The sequence below is a fragment of the Macaca fascicularis genome, chromosome 11 (assembly GCF_037993035.2).
Source record: "Macaca fascicularis isolate 582-1 chromosome 11, T2T-MFA8v1.1".
Taxonomy (NCBI): Eukaryota; Metazoa; Chordata; class Mammalia; order Primates; family Cercopithecidae; genus Macaca; species Macaca fascicularis.
In genome coordinates, this window is record NC_088385.1 from 139,535,593 (window position 1) to 139,544,544 (window position 8,952).

General features: G+C 59.7%; 1 long non-coding RNA gene across 1 annotated transcript; it reads right to left on the bottom strand.

Annotated features, from left to right (window-relative positions):
* Positions 1–3,560: 3,560 nt before the first annotated feature.
* LOC123567611 (uncharacterized) lies at positions 3,561–8,747 on the bottom strand. Its single transcript, XR_012419811.1, has 3 exons — positions 8,381–8,747; positions 7,198–7,333; positions 3,561–4,675 (listed from the first exon to the last, which is right to left on the bottom strand). It is a non-coding gene; the product is annotated as an uncharacterized lncRNA (long non-coding RNA).
* Between the last annotated feature and the right edge of the window lie 205 nt (positions 8,748–8,952).

Genomic DNA, 8,952 nt, shown 5'->3' on the forward strand with positions numbered 1-8,952 from the left:
CTCTCTCCCTCTCTCTCCTGTTTCTCTGTCCCTGTCTCTCTGTCTCTCGGTCTCTGCCTCTTTCTCTGCCCCTCTCCATGTTTCTGCCTCTGTCTTTCTCTAACTCTGTGTCTCCTGTTTCTCTGCCCCGTCTCTCTGTCTCTTTTTCTCTCTCTCCCTCTCTCTGCTCCCTCCATCCGTTTGTCTCTCTGTGTCTCTCTCCCTCTATCTCTGTCTCTCTCTCCTGTTTCTCTGTCCCTGTCTGTGTGTCTCTCTATCTCTATCTCTGTCTCTGCTTCTCTCTGCCTCTCTCCATCTGCTTCTGTCTCTCTCTGTCTCTCTTCTGTTTCTCTGTCCATGTCTCTCTGTGTGTCTCTCTTTATCTCTATCTCTGTCTCTGCCTCTCTCCATCTGCTTCTGTCTCTCTCTGTCTCTCTTCTGTTTCTCTGTCCATGTCTCTCTGTGTGTCTCTCTTTATCTCTCTGTCTCTGCCTCTCTCCATCTGCTTCTGTCTGTCTCTCTCCCTCTCTCCTCTGTTTCTCTGTCCCTGTCTCTGTCTCTATCTCGGTCTCTGCCTCTTTCTCTGCCCCTCTCCATGTTTCTGCCTCTGTCTTTCTCTAACTCTGTGTCTCCTGTTTCTCTGCCCCGTCTCTCTGTCTCTTTTTCTCTCTCTCCCTCTCTGCTCCCTCCATCTGTTTGTCTCTCTGTGTCTCTCTCCCTCTATCTCTGTCTCTCTCTCCTCTGTTTCTCTGTCCCTGTCTCTCTCTGTCTCTATCTCTATCTCTTTCTCTCCTCCCCACCCAGGCCTGTCGGCCTCAGGCTGCTCCACTCCCTCCGGGACCCCACAGGCCTCCGCACCACCTGCAGCGCAGACTCTCCCCTCCTGCTCCTGCGAGCCCCGCCAAAATCCCGGGCCTGGCTTTCATTAGTCTAGCTGGGATCACGTGCTCACCACTGAGCCAATCATGGTGTCCAGCGGGCCCGGAGCCGAGACGTGGGCCAATCAGCAGTGCTGGGTGGGGTACTGGGCGGGGCCTGGGCGGCCATGCCCCTCCCCTGAACAAGGCGGACCAGGGGAGAGACCAGCGGCGCGGAGGGCGGGGCGGACCGGGTCCGCGGATGAGGAGGGGCAGGGGGCGCGGAGTCTGCGGGCGGAGCAGGGGCTGGGCCTCCTGTGGGACCGGAAGGGCGTGCGGTGCCCAGGACAGGGCGGGACTTTCACAGAGGGCGACAGGAAGAGTGAATTGCCATGTCCCAGCTCTGCCACTGTGCTGTGTGGCCTCGGGCAGGTCACTCAACCTCTCTGTGCCTGGTTCCCCGCCTGTAAAGTGGGGCCAGCAAGCAGGTGCTGTGGGGTTCACCCTGATGTGTGCGTCACTCAGAAGGGCGGCTGCACCTCTAAGTTACTGTCACAGCAGAGACCTCCCCCGGGCGAGGGGACTGGATCCACAGAGAGAACATGGGCTGCCCTCCAGAAAGCACCTCCCGCCCGCGGGGCACGCAGAGGGCCCAGGAGTTTCCCTTCCCGGGGCGGGAGCTACGCATCCAGGATCCAGCTGCAGACCCACAAGGGCCTGGGCTGCAGGATCCCCAGGCCAGTGACCTCCACCCTCGCCTAATTGTCCCAGCTGCGTCTCCTTCACGCCTAGTTAGATTTTGTTGTAAAGAGATAAAAAGCTGTTACTTTGTATCAGCAAGCCGTCTTTTTCTGCAGGACTGAGTTCGCCAAAGGGGAAGGCGGTGGGGGGCAGAGGAGTAGAAGGAAGGGGGGACGTTAATAGACTTTGGAATAAAATCCTGACAGACTCCAATTGATTCTGCAGCCTGAGAAAAATGGAGTGCAGAGCAAATGAGATTTATGCGCTGTTAACTGTAACTGTCTCTCAGTGTCTGCACCAAAGGCTGTTAAAATGGTGATTTTTAGTCACGTATGGAAATTGTGTGTGAAGAGACGGATGAACCGTCTGGGAGCAGTCTCCTTCCACGCCGTGTCTTATACACAGCGATATTATCACCAGTGACATAATGTATTATGGGTGTAATTTAATCCAAGCATCTAAAGGTACACGCAAACCAAAGGTTCCTGGCACATGTTCCACGCCTATGGTTACCAGAGAACTGTGGGGGCTGTGAAGACAGTGGTGGGCCTGTCAGTCACTGGCACCTGGTGGCCCGTGGGGGGGTCTCACCTCTCCCAGCTTGGGGTGGGGAGGGCTGGGCCCACTTCTACTCATGCGCCAGCCCCGATCCAGGACACTGCTAAGGAGACCAGCCCCTCCCTCGGGGACAGGGCCCTGGGGGATTGTCAAGCCCTTCCTCAGCAGGGCAGAGCTGTGCCCACCCTGCCGCGACCAGCTCCTCCACAGATGCCTCCCGTGGTGTTTCTTGTCATTGTTCCTGGGGGACGTGGAAGTGTTCTGGACATTGCTGAAAAACAGCCCTGGGTCCCACTCCCCTCACTGGAGAAGCAGAGCTCTATTCATGCTTGAGGGAGTATATCAGTCAGGCTGGTCTTGGCTGGGCTGTGTAACAAACAGCCCCACACCACAGCACCTGAGCACTTCGCAGATGCACTTCTTTCTCACACAGGCGTCCAGTGTGGGCCGGCAGGGGCCTTTGCTGTTTGTCATCACTGGGGTACAGGGACCGAGGTGTCAACACACATCCACAATCCCCAAAGCAGGAAGCTTCATGAACTCATGTTTAAAGGCTAGAATTTCATTGGCCAAAGCAGGTCACATGGCCGGGCCTAACGTGGAGAGAGAGGGAAAGCATAATCCTAAATGTATCTGGAAAAGGAGACCAAAATATTAGTGGGCGGCACCACTGACTTCCACGTCTGCCTTCTGGACTAATTGACTGTGTTCACTCCCCATCATGGCTCCCCAGGTGAGACGACCCCAAACCACAGCCATATCGGGTCTGGGTGACCCCAGACACCTCTTCACTGGAGACTCACGGACTGAAGAGGTTGGTCGCTGCCTCCCTCACACTCGGCACACAGTGGACGGCAGGGAATGGACACGACGAGCCCCAGCAGCGGGGAGAGAGAGAAGGGAGATGGCAGCAGTCGCTGGTGCACGGAGGACCTGAAACCCCTGGGAAGGCCCCGGAGCGCCCACCCTGGTGCTGGTCCACGCTCCTTCACTCAGTCCAGATTCAGTTCCTCCTGAAGGTCACCTCCTTTTCCGCCGTCCTCCGAGGTCCCTGGCTCTGCCCTCCAAGAGGTTTCCGATTCCTCCATGACCCTTCTCGGCCAGTATGAGGCGGGTACCCGGGACACGCCTTCCTCGGGGTGGGTCAGTGTTCGCCGCCCGCCTCCTGGGCGCAGGGGTTAGTGGTGGTTTCCATTAATGCACACGTTTCTCTTGTAGACTGAATGGGTCCCGTCCTGTCGTCGTGACTCTCTCAAGACCCCAGGAGCTTTCTCATCTCCGACTTCAGCCAGCTCCACAGGCAGCAGCCGCCCCTGCAGCTCCTCCGCCGTCAACCCTCCCAGGGCCGCAGAGCTTCAGCCAGCTCCACAGGCAGCAGCCGCCCCTGCAGCTCCTCCGCCGTCAACCCTCCCAGGGCCGCAGAGCTTCAGCCAGCTCCACAGGCAGCAGCCGCCCCTGCAGCTCCTCCGCCGTCAACCCTCCCAGGGCCGCAGAGCCTTCCGCCCACGCCGGTGGCTCGGCTGAGTTTCAGGGGCGTCATCCCCTTCTCTCTAGCTGGTCGCTTTCCCCTGCGCTGTTTTGTCCCAGTGAAAAGCACCCCCGCTGCACCTTCACCGTGAGATGCCTCGATCCACGAGAGAGGAACCAGGGCTGTGACACCGTGCCCTGCATGAAACTCTTCTCAGAAGCTGCATTTTCATGATCACGGTCTACAGTCGGCCGGCTCTTCCAACGTTCTGGGAGTATAATATTTTAAAATCTCCTTGTTCACTTTCACGCCTGCTGGCAGGATGGACAATTCCTGTCTGGGTCTGACTCCTCAAAACATTTCACTGCCGTGTCTGCGACGTGCGATTTTCCAGCCTTTCCCTAGAGCTGCGGTTTCATCAGGTTCATGGTCCAACTTCCAAGTTGCCGAGTGTTCCACACGGAGTGTGCTCCGGCCTCTGCCCCGCCTCCCCTCTGTCCTCCACGTGAGCAGGACACATGCTCCAGGTGCCCTGTGGCTGTGGCAGCACCTCATTTCTCGGAGCTGCTTTCTGTGCTGTCAGGACTGTTTGGTTCTGCTGCTCTAGCAAACAGTCCCCAGACTCAGTGCCTTCAATGGTGAAGGCGTATCTCTCTCTCAAGCAACTGCTCTCACATGTCCTCAAGGGACCTGCTGTTTGTCCTCACTCAGGGACACAGGCAGAGGGATGATCCCTTTGACACACCTTTCCGTGAGGGCTCGGTTGGCCAGAGGAGGAGATGTGGTGAAACATGCTGGGCGGGGGAGGCCTCTGCCGGGGCAGATCGGGGCACCTGCTCACATTCTCACCGCAACGCAGGCACGAGCTCACACCCAGATTTGCCCTCCACTCCCGCAGTTTATTCCTTGAACAAATGTTTGCTGAGACTCCGCCATGGGTCAGACACTGCTCCAGGCCCTGGGGGTGCTGCAGGGGAGAAAGAAGACGCAGGAGAACCCTGCCCTTGTGGAGTGTGCATCCCAGTGGCGGTGGGTCAGGTCAGCAGCTGGGAGGACCTGATGCTGATGAATCCTGCAGAGACAAATACGCAGGGGTGGCAGGGACACGGGAGGAATCTGAGGCTAAGCAGGGAGGTCAGGGAGGGGCTCACTGAGAAGCTGATGTTGGAAGGAGTGAGGGAGCAAGCTGTTCACACATCTCAGGGAACAGCATCTCAAGCAGAGGGAACCACCTATGCAAACACAGTGGGAATGTTCAGGAAACTGCCCCACGTGGCTGGAGGCCAGCCAGGAAGCAAGGAAACAGTAGGTCGTGGCCAGAGGGTGACGAACGGGGCAGGGCCTGGGGCGGGTGGCTGGAGGGTGACGAACGGGGCAAGGCCTGGGGCGGGTGGCTGGAGGCTGAGGAACGAGGCAGGGCCTGGGGCAGGTGGCCGGAGGGTGACGAACGGGGCAGGGCCTGGGGCGGATGGCTGGAGGGTGATGAACGGGGTAGGGCCTGGGGCAGGTGGCTGGAGAGTGACGAACGGGGCAGGGCCTGGGGCGGATGGCTGGAGGGGGTGATGAACAGTTCAGGGCCTGTGGGGGGGTGATGAACCAGGCAGGTCTGGGGAGCAAAGCAATGGCCAAGGGGTGACAAACAGTGCAGGGCCTGGGACGGGTGGCTGTGGGGGGATGAATGGGATAGGCCTGGGGAGCAGGTGGTGGCCAGCGGGTGATGAACAGTGCAGGGCCTGGGGTGGGTGGCTGGAAGGTGAATGGTGCAGGGCCTGGGGCTGTTGAGACACTAGGAGCTATGAGCAGGGAAGTGCTGTGAGCTGGTCTGGTCTTGACACAATCGTGCTGGCTCAGAGGAGAAGGCAGGGTGGGCCTGCGGCATCTACTGACTCCTGCATCACAAAGGGTCCTACACTTATCAGCTCCCGTTTTCCTTAGATCAAGGATCAGGTGTGGCTTGGCTGGATCCCCAGGCTCAGGGTCTCAGGCTCAATTTGGGCTCAGCTGGGCGGGGGTCTCATCTGACAGCTCCACTGGGGGAGAACCGGCCTCCAAGCTCAGGCGTGTAGTTCTGGGCAGGATTCAGTTCTTTAGGGCCTCAGCTCCTCACTCGCGTTTAGCTGGAGGCCACCCTCAGTCTCTCGCCCCATGGCAGCTCTCAGCACAGCTGCTGGCTTCACCAGACCATGGGAGAGGGTGAGTGGGATGAGCAAGACGGATACAGGGTCTTTCTGTGACCGGATTTGGAAGTGACATCCCATTGCTTTTGCCATTTTCTATTCATTCGAGATGAGCCACAGGTCCTGCACATGCTCAAGGGAGGGAGTGCATGAGGACTGAGCACCAGCAGGGGTGCCCTGAGCCGTGTGAGGCTGCCCCACAGAGGGCAACAGCAGGAGCTGTACCAGTCCAGGCCTGAGACAGCAGTGGCTTGGACCAGCATGGCCGGGGTGGAGGCCATGAGAAGCAATCGGATGCTGGGTACTTGCTGACAACAGGCTCTGCTTCAGGCTGGGAGAAGAGCTGCACCTTGGCCTTCACCTGAAGGGGGCTGCTGTGACCTGAGATGGGGCAGCCATGACCCGTGACCTGAGATAGGGCAGCCGTGACCCATGACCTGAGATGGGGCAGCCATGACCCATGACCTGAGATAGGGCAGCCGTGACCCGAGATGGGGCAGCCGTGACCCATGACCCGAGATGGGGCAGCCATGACCCGAGATGGGGCTGCCGTGACCCATGACCTGAGATAGGGCAGCCGTGACCCGAGATGGGGCAGCTGTGACCCGAGATGGGGCTGCCGTGACCCATGACCTGAGATGGGGATGCCATGACCTGAGATGGGGCAGCCGTGACCCATGACCTGAGATTGGGACGCCGTGACCCGAGATGGGGCTGCTGTGACCCATGACCTGAGATGGGGCAGCCGTGACCTGAGATGGGGCAGCTGTGACCCATAACCTGAGATAGGGACGCCATGACCTGAGATTGGGATGCCATGACCCAAGATGGGGCTGCCGTGACCCATGACCTGAGATGGGGCAGCCGTGACCTGAGATGGGGCAGCCCAGCTCCACTCTAGACAGGGTCCCTCCCGTGCCCTGGGACCTTCCTCCCGGTAGAAGAGGAAGGTGAAGAGAGCGTGGTGGGAAACCCAGGAGCCTTGAGAGCAGCAGGCAGGGCAGACAGTCCTCATGGAGAGACACCCACGCCCAGCTCCAGCCACCTGCCCGGAGCACAGCAGCCTGCCCGTTGTCACTACCAAGCTTGCCACCACGTGAAGGGGCTGCCCCGAACCACCAGCCCTCCCACTAATCCACTTTAAACCCACGATGCGGATGCGGTGGGGGCCTGTAAGCAGCTTTTCAAGTGAGAGACAATGTCCCACACGGCGCGTTGCCCAGGAGACTGTGGGGCTGAGCTGCAGGCTGAGGTTGGCCACTGTGTTTACGCTTCCGTATGTGTTCACCCTGCTCCACCCCAGGCCCAGGAGGGATTCAGAGGCTGAATTCCTGAGAGCACGAGCACAAAGAAAAATTCATGGGAAAATGCAGACAGGCAACGGGAATTTGCTGTCAGTCCCAGCTTCCCCATGTACCTTTCGGCTCAAAATACTCCCTGATCTGCTCATCCCCACAGGTCCCAGAAGGGAGCAGACAGCCAGCCTGGGAAGGCGCCGACTCAGACAGAAACTGATCCAAGCCCTGGTCTCTGTCCCCGCAGACGCAGACGCCCTGGGAAAGGAAACCTGTCCGAAACCTGCGAGTCCCAACTGACAGCTGCCAACAGCAGCCACCCTGCTGCCTCCCTGACCACACAGCCTCTTCCCCACGACAGTGCCGCTCAAGTTCCTACCCCACCGCCTGGGACTTGCTCACCTCCCCACGTCCCGTCCACCTCCCGGCCTCCCCGCCTCCGGGAGTCCACCTCCCGCCCGCCTCCCAGCCTCACGCCCGCCTCCCTGCCTCCCGTCCACCTCCCCATTTTCACACGCGTGGGTTCTCCCATCCTCAGGCCTTAGCTCAGACGTCCTTTCCATGGGGCCTGTGGGAAGCAGCCACCTGCGGCCACTGTCCCTCTCCCAGGGCACTGGTCACTTCCTGAAACCCGCTCCTGGCCCATCACCCGTCTCCCTCCCCAGGCTGGAAGTTCCCGAGGTCCCAGGCCTTGAATTTCCCCAACAGCCCCTGTGGCCCTGCCCACAACAGGAAACCGCGGAAGGCAGCAGAGTCCGGGGTGCCCCTGTGGGATGCCTGCCTGACGGCGGGGCTCAGGCAGGGACCCTGACGGGCTGCAGCCCCTCGGCAGCCTGCGTCCTCTGGTCCTGGGGGAGCCACGGGTGTCAGGAGCCTGCCGGTGGGCTCTGGACAGGAACCTGGAATTTCCTAGTTCCTGGGAGGCAGCCACCAGATGGCAGCGTGGGCACGTCCTTGCCTGGCCCCTCCAGCACAGCCCCCAAGCCCAAGAGGACTGGGCAGATGGCCAAGGAAGGGAAGGTACCCTCCCCCATCCTGAGCAGGTGGCCATGAGGCCTTGGCAGACCTCCCACCCTGGAGCTGGGCCGCTGGAGCCTGGCGTAAGACATGTGGAAGGGCCTCGGCTCCTGGTGCCTAGCCCTCAACACATCTGAGCACACCTACGCACGTCGGCACACACCTGAGCACACCTGCACACACCTGGGCACATCTGCGCATACCTGGGCATACGTGCACACACTGGAGCACACCTGCACACACCTGCAGCGCTCATCGTCCCTATGTGACCTGGAGTAAGTCACCTACCTCTTGGTGCCTGAGTTTCCTTATCTGTGACAGTGACGACGGCCACCCTGGAGAGCTGTCATGAGAACGAAATGAGGTGATGCCCTTACAGGTGTGTAAGGGCGATGCCTGGCACATTGTGGGGTCATCTGAGGGTTGCTCATCATCCCCCATCCCGGAAGCTCGCCACCATGCCCAGGTGTGCAGCCCACAGACAGCTGCAGCTGTCACAGCCATGTGAGATCACAGAGAGGCAGGTCTGGGAAGGGGCTGCCAGCCCTGGTCTGGTGAACAGCAGGCGGAGCACCAGCTGCAATGCGGTGGGGAGCAGTGGCGGCCGTGGTGCAGCAGGCATGAGCCCCATGGGGCAAGGCAGCAGCCCACACACAGCTGCAGCTGCTTCCTGACTTGCAGGGTGTGGACTCAGCCTTGCTCCACCTTCTGTTTTTTTAAAGAAAAGCTAATACGAGGTTTCCGTAGTGTAGTGGTTATCACATTTGCCTAACACACAAGAGGTCCCGGCTCAAAACTGGATATTATGGCCGGGCGCCGTGACTCACGCCTGTAATCCCAGCACTTTGGGAGGCCGAGGT